Here is an 11,467-nt window from a genome sequence, read left to right on the forward strand (position 1 = left end):
GCAAGTGGGTCCAAAGCATGAAAACCCAAAACCATGCATGTATATATATAACTATATATATACATAGAAACCAAATACGTGTGTGTATATTATATTGAGCTTAGAGTACTTAACACACATAATATAAATCCTAAACTAAATTACCCAGGCTAGATCTTGATCTTCAATAAGCTCTTCTAGGTAATCTCACGGATAAAGCTTTAACTTGGATCTTGAACTTTGAATAGCAAGGCTTCACCGACATTCCGCCAACCTCCTTTGGATATGATCGTTGAAGCTCTATTCCATCCATCCTCCAACAACGTTGTTTGTCTACAATATATAGAAAAACACAAATACTAGACAAACAACATTAGTGGTAAATTGTTTGTTAAACATCATCAAAACAAGAAGGCCAACAGTAATGTGTGTCATTATTTTGCTCTAACAATATTTTTAAGTTGAACCTACTAATTTCAATCAGACAAAACTTTTTGTGAATGATGGATTTTGTAACTCAGTACATGATTTTTTAAGGAACCATCATAATGGGTATGACCAAAGTATATCCTCAGTTCAAAGTTAATTTCCACAATAGCAGACTGAATATTATTTGACGTTAAAATTTTTAATTTTTTCTTCGTTACGCTAAAAAATATGGACTGTTATGTGCATATTATGCTAATGCTAAAGATCTTTGCATATACATAGCAAGAGCAGAATCTAAAAATCTCAAACTCATTTATATGAATACAAGAAACTATTATTTGTTTCTTCTTCAATTATTCATCTTACTTGATCAGTTGGAATTGGAGTAACTTGATGTGTCATTTCCAGAATTTAGTCTTAAGACCTTGAGCTTTAAATAATACACATATGTCACGAAGCCTCACTCTATATTTAGCTTATTTCGAAATCTTACTTTATTAGTGTTAATAATGAGGTAGAAAATTATACTTAAAAGAGAATTCATAGAAAATTTTAAACAAATTAGTTGTGATTTATAGTGGTTAGTATAAAGATAAACAGTTGAAACATTCTCTATGATTATGGTAGTGATCATTTGTGAGAATTAAGAAAGAGATAGTAGGAGATTAATTTGTTATTGGGAGGTTATAAAAATTAAGTACATTTAGTTTTTGCTGAAATTAAAAGATAGTGTTTGTGTGTGGGGGAGGGGGGGTTCATAATTGTTAGTGATGGAGATTAATGGATGAAATTAAAGATTAGGAGAGGTTATGAGTGAGAGATTAAATAAAAAAATTTATAGGTAATTAATGGTGAGGTTATGAATATGAGAAGGTTATAAGTGAGACATTATTATTATTATTACTATTATTATTATTATTATTATGTCCAACTCTTTTTACCCATTTGCGTCATCTTAAGTTTTGATAGCACATTACAACTATAACTTTAAAATAAATTATGTATTTTATTACTTTAAGTAAAATATTTTAAATAAAACATATTTTGTTAAATCATGAATTTCATACTTGATTGGGTTTTATGGTTCTCAAAACAAAAATTAAATACAAACTTCAAAAATCTTGATTGACCAATAAAGACATAAATTATAATAAGCCAAATCAAGCAATGAGAAATTCTAATGGTAAAAAATCTGTTGAAACATTCTCTATGATTATGGTAGTGATCATTATTAAGAATTAAGAAAGAGAGGGTAGGAGATTAATTTGTTATTGGAAGGTTATAAAAGATAGAGAAAGAATCTTTCACTATAAATCATGCTAATCTTATCATGTTATAATAAGAGATAGTAAGTAATGATTGGTTGTACAGAGAATGAAATCCAAATAGGCAAAATCGGGACAAAGAGACGTTCAAAAATTTGGGGAGGTGCAATGGAGATGATGATGGTGCATATGATGTATTCATTTTTGTAAGAGACTAGTATAGTGCACGTGCATTGTACATGGATATATTTATCTTTTTCTTTTGAATTTTCATAATTAAATTTTCGCCTTATATGGCCAAAAAATATCAATTCGATTTTACAAATTTTGTTCAAAATTAATAAGATAGAATTTGTGAACATAAATGGTAAAAGTAAAAGATAATTTATATTCTTTTAAAAATTATCCTCAATGTTTAAACAGATGTAGAAGATCAATAATGAAAATGAACTCTCTTTTGGACATTGATTCATTACAAATGTTTAAAATTGGAGCTCTATTCCAAATAATTAGTAAGATATTTGCATGTGCAAATTCTCAACCAGCGGGATGAAATATTTTGTTCTCAAAGTAATTTTTTACATAAACACATTAATTGCTAATTCATTCACAATAACCTTCCATTATTATAAGCCCAACTTCATTGTAAACCATGGCTCCTGTCTCATAGGCTCGTCACCCTTTCTCATAATAAAAAAATATTTGTTAAGACCAATATTCATGTGTAGAAGATATATATGGTAAAAGTAAACGATAATTTATTTTCTTTAAAAAAAGTATCCTTAATATTTAAACATGTGTAGAAGATCAAGAATAAAAATAAACTCTCTTTTAGACATTGTTTCACTATAAATGTTCAAGATCGGAACTCTCTTCTAAATAATTAGCAAGATATCTACATGTGCAAGTTCTCAACCAGTGAGATGAAATATTATGCTTTTGAACTAAATTTTTGACATAAATACATTAATTGCTAATTTATTCACAATAACATTCTGTTATTGTATGTCTAACTTCATTCTAAATCACGGCTCTCGTCTCATAGGCTCGTTACCTCTCTCATGATAAAAGTTCTTTGTTATGACCAATATGTAGGTCCATGAAGAACTCATCTTGGCATAGCAAGAAATATTACTATTTTCCTAGGAAATTAATAATGCCAAAAATAATCAAGTAACACCTCTGTTTGTTGGTGAATGTCAAGCAAGTTCATCAAGATAACAATTGTCCATGTAGTTTCTTCTTGAGGCATAATGGTTAATACTTGGTGAATATCAAGGCAAGTATGGCTAAATTCAAGGTGGAAAAATTTTACTATTATAATTTTTTGAGAGATGGTTATAACATTTATCAAGATCAAACAAATAAGAAACATAATAGAAAATAGGTATGAAAAAGACGAATAAGAAAAAAAATTGAGATTACTATTTATAAAACCAAGTGTAAAGACGAGCAAATAAGAGTGTCTATTATTGTAGGTGATATTGCGGTGCAAGAAAGAGCACCACGTCAACTTTTCTTTCATCTTTGTATTTATGTTTTAGAGCATCCTCGGTTAGCACAATCACATGTTGTCCATGCTTGTGGACGAAAATGAAATTCAACCAAAACATTTAAAATATCAATAATTAATTTATATCATAAAACTATATGTTTCTCACAAATTAATTTTAGAGAAATGGAAAACTACTAATTTGGTGGAGAGGAGAGAAATAAGGAGGAGCTCAAAAATCTCGATGGAAAAGAGTATAGCCAACAAATGATCACTTTGGTCAGCTCCATGGGGAAAGAAGGAGAAAGATGAACTGCATACTGTATACTAACTCACTCTCATAATATTTTGAAGTCTGACGTTCCCGGCGGCTCCTCCCCCACCGCCAAGCTCAGCCACATCACCGATCTCCGCTCTACTGCCTCCAAGTAACCCACTTAGGGCTCGATCATCACCTACGTTTCCATTAGCACTACCCCCAAGCCACCCTCTACCTCCACTGAATACTCCACCACCACTATCGAGCCTGCCAAGTGTACATCATCGTCACTTATGAAGCATGACACACATGGTCTTAAAACCACACTTTTCCTAACAATTTCACATTTCTTAAAAGTTTGCATGCATTGGCATAACAAACCAAAGAAGAGTTGTGAGAAGAAATAAAAGTAAAATTATAATACTTTGTTTTTTGAGTGATTGTTAGTTTAGTTTGTCGTGAGTAGCTGGGAGGGAGGGGTTATATAGGGGTTAGAATATGAAATGAAAGAAAGTTAGAAGAGTTGCATTAATGAATTAAATGGTCAATTATCGAATGTCAAGAGTTAGTTTGGGAAAATAGTTGTTGTTGGCCATCCTTTAACTAATACGTTGGTAACACAATAGGCTATATACCAAGTCAATAACTATTGTCTTGATGACACTGATGAGGTGTAAATTTGATATTATTGTTGAGAATTAAAGGTAATCATTTTAATGGACCACCTAGCTCTGGTCTTTTTGGCCGTATAAAGGTTTTTATAATTCTTCAATTTAAATGCATGAGAACTTTTCTTAAACAGAGAGAGATGGTGAAAATGTTTTATTAATGACTTTTAGGTATAAAAGTAACAATATTAGCAGGAATTGAAATGACTTGTGAAATAGTGGAGAGAGTGGATGGAAGAGGCCATTTCAGATATTAAATACAGGCCCTAAAGGAATTTAATTAAGAAAACTATTAATAAAATAATTATAAAAAATAATAATTGTTCTCATTTAAGTATGTATGTATGTTCATGTATATAAGTGTTTTATTATGTATGTATGCATGTGTTTTGGAGGATGTGTGTATGTGCTCTATTTATGTATGCATGTATTTTGGAGGGTACTTCGGGAAGAAATGTTTTAACATACCAATCCACTTTTATAATAGTATTAGGCTGCATTTGAGAACTTTGATTTGAATTTAGGAAGTTGATTTAAAATCAAGGGGTTTCAAATTTAGGATTTAAAATCCATGATTTAAGAAATCTTTTGTTTGGATATCTTTATTAAATGAAAGGATTTGAAATCTTTGATTTTAAAATCTAGTGTTTGGGTACTTTATTATACATGAATTTGAATTTAAAATTGATGAAAATTTATTCTTTTAACCTTGTCTTGTTTACATCAAATGCAATGGAGATGTGTAAAATAGTAACAAAAAACACAAATTTAGCTAATTTTGGCGATGATAGCTACATTTGCTAAGTTTTCAAATTCATTACCCACCATAACTTGCAAGACTTTCAACAAAATGAAAATGAAGAAAACTCTACAATCATATCAAGTATCTTACAAAAAACATCTAAATAATACATTACCATTGCATATTTCATAGATATCCAGGCTGGAAAACACTTGAGGCTTGTTCCATATTTCACACATATTCAAAGTGAGAATAAGTTGATATCAGAGCAAGTAAGTAACAATTCCACTACCTTCTCAAATGCAGGTACAACTGATAATTACATAGTCAATTTGGTCTTTGATATACCAAGAGAAATGTTAATAATAAAAAATACAAAGAGTTGCAAATTGAATAGCATGTGAGAAGAGAAGTATCATCGATATAAAAAAATTGCAACTGAGAATTCAGAAGTGCTCGTATGATAAAGCCTATCTGTAGCAACAAAAGAGTAATTTATATGTCATCGCTATATGAGCCCAAAACCTGCAAAGAAAATGAGCAGATCAATAATTTTTTTAATCAAGCTAACAAGCTAACAAATTAAACTAAAATGTCAGATAAGTGAGACCCGTGAGAGTATTGGTTAGGGAAATCAATACACTAGATGATACACAACTTGGTGCAAGGATCCTTCACCATGAATATATTAGCAAAAACTTGTGTAAACTATGTAGCAAGGATCCTTAACTATGAATACATAAAACCTGATAATGTATACATAGAACAAATAGAACCTAGAATCTGTTAATGATAACTGAGCTCTTGACACTAAGCGCAAACTGAGCCTATAAACTGTTAACAACGCAATAACTAAGCATCTTAAAATCACTGCTCGCCAAAAAAGGTGGTTTACCACGAATACATAAAACCTATAGTTTGGATTCCATTTGAAGCTCCAAACAAGCAGATAGATCCTTACGTCGAACATGGAAATCAAGTGAGACTTGGATTACAACTTTACACAAACTTAGTGGCAAATATCATGTAATGTGGTTTATATTAGAACACTATAGACCCTATGTGCATCATAAAAAATATGACTCTTGTGCTCTTACCAAATAGATTCCAAATAATTAGTTTTGACACAGGAGCAGGATGAACATTCAGCAGTCTCTGCAGTTGATACAATAATGAAACTGTAAACCACTAATAAGTGTTTGTGTATCTCCATGCCCCTATCTTTTCAAGCAAGTGATGTTTACATCAGAGGTTTTCATTTGGGTCAAAGACCCACACGAGGAAGATCATACATCAGAGGTTTTCATTTGGGTCAAAGACCCACACGAGGAAGATCATTAAGTGTTAAAAGTTGCTTTATCTACATTATTAGCAAAAGACCCACACGAGGAAGATCATTAAGTGTTAAAAGTTGCTTTATCTACATTATTAGCATACAATTCATAAGTAAAAATCACGATGAAAAACACAAGCACGGTGAAAAACATATTCGCAAGATTGCATATTTGTAAGAAATTATACACTGCACATCAAAGATAATGTAACAATCACGGTGCAAAACACAAGCACTCTAAATAATATGCAAAATCAATAATATCGCAATCCCACATCATGTTACACGTTCAATTTATTATCTTGGTTATCATTAAAGTACAAAAAATTGCATAAGAAATTGAAGGGCAAAATTAGAAAAGGCCCACAAAGCCCAGCGGTTAACTAATTAGAGCAGTAAGTTGATATCTAAGAAACACCATGTGGAACTAAATCCTGCCCTCAGAAGGCAAGATAATAATGCCAATTAAATAATAAGTCAAGTAACTAAGATAAGCATACATATCATGTGAATCCAAAACCACTTCTTTTTTAGTATCCAAGTGATGAACGCCAGAAACAAGACACTCACGCCTCGTTTGGTACGCGGGAATGGACAGACTTGGGAATGGAATGGAAGAAGGAATGGAATGGATTGCATGTGGGAATGGAATGGTCATTCTCATTCTCTTGTTTGGGTACGTTCGTAGAATGAAGCTAGAATGGAAATCTCATTCTCATTCCCATGTTTGGTATCACTAGTACACAAGTGAGAATGAAATCTCATTTTCTAATAATGCCATTACAACAACATAGATTTTTAATAAGATAAAAAATAAACATTAATGATAATAACTAAATAATTTTATATACGCATATGTTATATTAATCTAGGTATGTGTTATACTAATGCTCGTGTTATCCATCAGGTGTATGTTTCGTTTATATTTTTTAAACAATACTCGATATTTCTTAGTCTTAAAAATTAAAGAAAAAAAAAGATTATCGTATCTTTCATAGGTCCAAAAAAAAGAATGATATCCACAATCCACAGTTCTAGATATATAAATTAACTTATTTGATAAAGTATCAAAATCACTCAATTCATAATAGCAAAAATCCATAAAACAATACCAACTAAAATAATAAGTTTCGAAATAGCAAAATGATATACTAGCCTAAATTGTCAATCTAAAATTGCCCACTTGCATAGCGGCTCACCCAAACATTCTTTATTATTAATATGGATCGATATAATTAAAAAATACCTAACTAGTTTTTTATTCTCACTTGAATGTGAATGACCATTCCTTATCTTCTCACTTGGAATGCTCATTCCCACAAATAGTGGGAATGATCATTCCTAGGGAATGGTCATTCCAACATCTAAAATATAGGTGTGTTTGGTATGAGGGAATGGGAAGTGGGAATTGCATTCCATTCCTCCTCATTCCCGCGTACCAAACGAGGCGTCAGATCCTAACCTCACGCCACAAATCAACTACTTTATTAAACATTAAAAAAAACAGAATCTACACCTTTTAAAAAATTCCTAAAAATCACCTACTTCAGGATTAGTTACAACCGAACAGATAACGGGCTAAATATCATAAAAGCACCCTCAATTTTGGACTATTATCACATAACCCCACATAATTTTCAAAATATCAAGAAACCCCCTTAAGTTTTGGAGTTATCAGAGCATGTACTTTGTATAGTACCGAGCATGTACTTTGTATAGTACCAAGCACCAATGGCAGCTACTATAAAACTGATCACTACCATAATAATTTCCTCCTCCTCCTCTTTCTCCTCAAAATTTCTTCCCTTGTACGTTTAAGTTGGATCCTTGAATCCCTTCCATCATTTATCATTTTTAACCTATCACATTAAAAGGAGTGATAATCCATATTAAAAGGCAAACATACCTAAACCTATCAAGTTTAATCAACAAAAAAATATGTAACTTTGATGTATACTTAAAAATATACATATATTCATAAATTTATGTAACTCCTTGGCAACCCATTTGACATTCAAAACAGAAAACAAAACAAATGACTCCTAATAAAAATTGTAAACACAAAGTCCTCGGCAACTCCTAATAACTTGCAAGATTTCTTCAGTTATTTTATACTTATATGCAGAGTAAGGATTCTTTGATGTTACACAAAGAAATCATTAACATTCTATCATGAAGCTCCACTAATTCTTTGGTCTTATGGACACCATCACTGTGCATTATATGCTCTTTTAGACACCATTCATGGATCTAGAGCTAGGGATTACAAAATTGTCAAAGGGGTGTTTATACTCTGAAATTCTAAATTTAGAATCTAATTCCAAATTCAACTGGAGCATGCAAATAATAGAAGATAAAAAATAGCAAAAAAACAATAGGGAATAAGAACCTGTGGATTTTGCTCTTGATGGACCCTTGGGGAGCCTTCTCAAGCGCAACCCAGCCTCGATTCATCTAAAGCCCAAATATTAAAATCACCAAAAAACAAGTGAAAATTCAACAGATTCATCAATTCAGAACCCAAACCTTGTCAGCAACGAAATCAGCCACCGTTTCCATGTTCTGCTTCGTCAACACTCCATCGGCGTTGATCTTTCTCCAGAGATCCTTCAATTTTGGGGGAGATGAAGAGGATTGAGAGCTAGCGACCGAGTCGAGAGATTTCGCTAAGCACCAGTTCCTCCCATTGATCGGAAAAACAACTAGTAAATACAAAGAAGAAAATTCTCAATAAAATAAAAAAATTTAATGTGACGCCCCTGAGTTCACACAAGGTTGCAGTCCAAGGTGAAACCAAAGATGTTAAACTTGCCATGCACCCACATTGTGCATAAACACGTTTCACCAATCACAACAATATCCTCTAGTGGAACCAAATAGAAGTGTAGGTACAAAACAGGCAAAATAAAGGGAATAAATATAATAGACATGATATAGAAGAGATATCTCATAAATAAAAAAGAATCATGTCTCAACTATAATACATCTGATATCTGAATAATGAAAATGTCTCAACATGAATCAACTAAAAATCGTACTAAGGCACATTGCCTTTATAATATAAAAATAAAACTCTAATGTCTGGATAAAACTCAAAACTACAGTGGAGTCTCTACAAGTAAAAATATAAAAATAAAACTCTAATGTCTGGATAAAACTCAAAACTACAGTGGAGTCTCTACAAGTAAAAATACGTGACGATGATTATGCCAGAACTCCGTCACCCTGCGGCTCTCCGAAACTCCGAACTACCTGAAAAGTAATTTAAAAGAAAAAAACAACAACAAGAGCGTCAGAGCGCTATAGTAAGATTACCTCCATCCACCCCTAGGGGAAGGGCTGCTAGATGGAGTGAAGGCTCTATCTATTAAGCATAATCTACCTAGATTTATTTTCTCCACATCTAAGTGGGATTAATATTTAGAAACCTACAACACGAGCCGTAGTACGTCGAGCGAAATAATCCAAATAAGGAAACTGTCATATATATATCATATGTCTTAAGTTGTGAATATCTAATCATTGATCCTAACTGAGAAGTAAAGAAAGCAGTAAAAGAATTAAGACATCCACACATCATATTTATCATATCTTCTACTATCACTGGGGAGATAGAATAAAATACCAACATATAATTTTTTATACTTTAAAAAATAACGTATCTCGGTCATATAGTTCAGTGATAGGTCGTATTCATAATTGACATCTGCCACACTTAGACTATCAAGTAATTATCTCAGTGCGACGGACTACTCTGTAAGTATCCTAGACTGTGTACACGGCTTATTAGTCTTATCGCGATCTCAGTGCATAACATGAGTGCCGGATGGACTACCAAATATGCATCCTAGAAATACGGCTCATGAGCCTCATCGCACCCTAGTGCGGGACGGACGACTAGATCAAGCCTCCTAAAATCCGACTCAATGGCATGTACATGTGGAATATCGACGCACTACCTCATGTAGTACTGAACTGAGCTCATCAACGATATCCACCTCATATATAAACTATGTATATCTGGTATGTCAACGCACTATCCCATATAGTACTGAGCTGTGCTCATCAACGACATCCAACATGTGTATGAACGATATCTAATTCAAATATGATCAAATCAAAACTCATCATAATCCTCTTAGGATTCTCAAATGTGTAACACAATATATTCATGACTATACGTGTAACATCAAGTGGCTCAAAACTCCTCGAACGCATCTCAAAACGGTGCAACACAGCTCCACAAAACGAGCAGGAAAACAGACGGGACTTTTGTTAGTAAAATAAGCATATCTTTCTCTAGGAAAACTATTTTTACAAATGGTTTTCTGTTTTGAAAACTAGATTCATACATCTTTCAAATAGCATAAGTTTGGTTCAGTTTGGAGTTTATTTGTTATACCAAATCTTTAATTAAACATTATACATGTGCAATAGTTTTTCTACAGGACATATTATTAATAATAAGAACATATCTTTCTCTATACAAACTCTTTTTAAGAATGATTTTATGTTTTAGAAACTAGATACACAAAGATTTCATTTGGAACTAGTTTGGTTAAATTTGGAGTTTATTTACTATCCCAAAATCTCAGTTAAAAATTATACAAGTGCTATAGTTTTCTATAAAAAATATATATTTAGTACATCTCTTAATTTTCTCATATATAAACGAAATTATGAATAACCCTAATGATCATGATTATGATAATATCATAAATAGTAAGAAAAGCTTATTAATCTAGTATTAGTTTAAGATTTACTATCAAAAAAATCTGACTTTTAACACCTCAGGTTAAGATTAAAGCATGAAAACACATATTCAACATCATGTTAATCATCTACACTAGTTATTTAACTATGGGGATAGGTTTGGATGAAGATAATCTTGCCTCAAACGTCATTATAAGCCTCTAAAATAAACAACAACTAATTCACGAGCACAAACAACCCGTTCTCCCTTGTCACATGTTGAAGATCTCGCCCTCGTGTCGGTATTGTGCTTCACAAAGCTCTCAAAATTCATAAGAAAAGATCTAGGGTTTTTGATGGGAGAGGGGAGCTGCTAGAGTTCATAGATATGATAAAAGAGAAGAATTTTTATGATAAACATAGGTATTTATAGAGGCAAACCCGAAACAAACCTGTTTGACCCGAACCAGGAAACCTAGTCTGATTATAGAGGCAAACCCGAAACAAACCTGTTTGACCCGAACCAGGAAACCTAGTCTGACTAGGAAAATAATATTCGGTATTTTGCCCGAAACAAACCTGTTTGACCCGAACCAGGAAACCTAGTC

The sequence above is a fragment of the Asparagus officinalis genome, chromosome 4, assembly GCF_001876935.1.
Source record: "Asparagus officinalis chromosome 4, Aspof.V1, whole genome shotgun sequence".
Taxonomy (NCBI): domain Eukaryota; kingdom Viridiplantae; phylum Streptophyta; class Magnoliopsida; order Asparagales; family Asparagaceae; genus Asparagus; species Asparagus officinalis.